At 38.0% G+C, this 2,500-nt stretch overlaps 1 long non-coding RNA gene across 1 annotated transcript in view; it reads left to right on the forward strand.

The window, feature by feature from the left end:
- LOC149130213 (uncharacterized) overlaps positions 1-2,500 on the forward strand; it is a 280,239-nt gene that overhangs the window by 165,556 nt on the left and 112,183 nt on the right. The window lies entirely within an intron of this gene.

Here is a 2,500-nt window from a genome sequence, read left to right on the forward strand (position 1 = left end):
GTCTCCTCTCATCACACACTACCAACTTTTGGATTCTACCTTCTTTCCTTCTGGATCTGGACTGTTTGATTCTGAACTTTATACCCTCCGGCTGCACCTCTCCTACCCACGGATTACACTGGACCCATCTCCTGATTGGAAATCGCTTCAATATACCACGACGTCTAAAAAACTTTTGAACTTTTCCACTTTTGTAAACCTCCTTTATCATCCTTTTTTACCATACTTTGACCGTTGACTGAACACTATTCAATTTTTTTCTCCGTGTTTTTCTCCTTGTCTCCGTATTCTTTCTGTTGAAGAGCGTAGCTCGAAACGTCAAAGACTTTCCGTATTCCCGAGCGTCATACTAATACATCCTTTTGTTATTTACACCACCTGTCCTCGTCTGTTGTTAGTATTTGTATATTCTCCCATATATATATATATATATATATATATATATATCTTTTATCTTTTACTTGTTGCTTTCGTGAGTCAGCGGCCGTGTTGGGGCACCACCTTGAAGAACCTTTAATCGAATGAAGATAGACAGTTAGCTAGATAGATAGATAGATAGATAGATAGATAGATAGATAGATAGATAGATAGATAGATAGATAGATAATTAGCTGGATAGCTTAGACAGACAATGAAACAGACATTTAGACAGATGGATAGATACTCAGGTAGGGCTAAGTAGAAAGATAGACAGATAGGTAGAAAGATAGATAGCTAGATATACAAACATACAGTCACACGCACGCATAACTATGGCCGCGAGGTATTTCGAAGTGTCTCTTCCCGTTTGTCTACGTATTTGTCTACCTGTCGGTCTTTCGGAACCTCTGCCTTTGATGTGTGATTTAGGGCAGATTCACATGCATGCTATCCATGGTTCAATTCCTTCTAGAGTACCCTTGAGGTACTTCTTGTGACTGCACGCACGCACATTATACGGGTGTGTGTGTGTGTGTGTGTGTTTGAGCCTGCCCATTATCTACATGTATGTGTACACACACACACATATATATGTATGTCTACAAATGTATGTGAATGTATGCATATATATCTATATGTATATTATATATATAAGGTATATATATACATGTATATATATATATATATATGATTACATGGATATATATGTAATGTCTTTGTAAGTTACACGCACTTACATATATACACATATACACACATATACACAAACATATATACAGACATATATACGTACATATATACAAACATACATACGCATACATATACGTACATACATACATACTTACATATGCACACATATACGTACATACATACATTCATATATAGATACATCCATCCATACATGCATACATACACACACATACATACACGTACACATACATACATACACACACATCCATACACACATCCATACACACATCCATACACGCATGTGTGTGTGTGTGTGTGTGTGTGTGTGTGTATGTTTTTTTGTTTATACGCAGCGAACATCCGCAATAATAGTGGAACCTATTCTTGATATTTTTTCTGCCCTACCAAGCCCCCTCTTTCACTACTACTACTACTACTACTACTACTACTACTACTACTACTACTACTACTACTACTACTACTACTACTACGCACACACACACACATACACCTTGTAACGATATCTAGTTTAAACCCAGTCTTGCTTCATATATGTTTATACGTCTAGGAATACGACATTTTGGATAGATACACATAGGCATCACAAAAATGCTGGATCACCACCTTTAGTCGAACAAATCGACCCCAGGAGTCATTCTTTGTAAGCCTAGTGCTTATTCTATCGTCCTTTTTTGCCGAACTGCTAGGTTGCGGGGACGTAAACACACCAGCATTGGTTGTCAAGCGATGGTGGGGGACAAACACAGATACACAAACATACATACACCCACATATATATATATATATATATATATATATACACAATTATATATATACGACAGGCTTCTTTCAGTTTCCGTCTACCAAATCCACTCACAAGGCTTTGGTCGGCCGAGGCTATAGTAGAAGACTCTTGCCCAAGGTGCCACGCAGTGGGACTGAACCCGGAACCATGTGGTTCGTAAGCAAGCTAACTTACCACACAGCCACTCCTACGCCTTAGTTGATAATAATTTTTCAGTGTTAGATAAATAGTCGCGTTTAAAGAAAGGAAAAGGGACGTCAGCTGCAGAAGATATCACAAAGCAGATCCTTCTTCTTCTGTCGACAGTTAGATGAAAGAAAGACCGTCGTTTGAGGCTCTCCAATGTATCTATTTGATTTTATATAGTTTCTAGAAGCAGTGCATGCTTAATTAAATCTATAGATTCATACTCCAGGTCATGATGGTCTCAAAAATTTGACATGATAGATATAACTGCAAAATCGCATCCTACTGTCTCGTGCAAAATGAACGTATTGGACATGAGGACTGGGTCTGCTTGGTCTGGCAAAACCTGAGACTACACAACGATAACAACAACAGCAACAACCAACACTACTAAAATGT

Source organism: Octopus bimaculoides, chromosome 30 (assembly GCF_046866305.1).
Source record: "Octopus bimaculoides isolate indiv1 chromosome 30, ASM4686630v1, whole genome shotgun sequence".
NCBI lineage: Eukaryota > Metazoa > Mollusca > Cephalopoda > Octopoda > Octopodidae > Octopus > Octopus bimaculoides.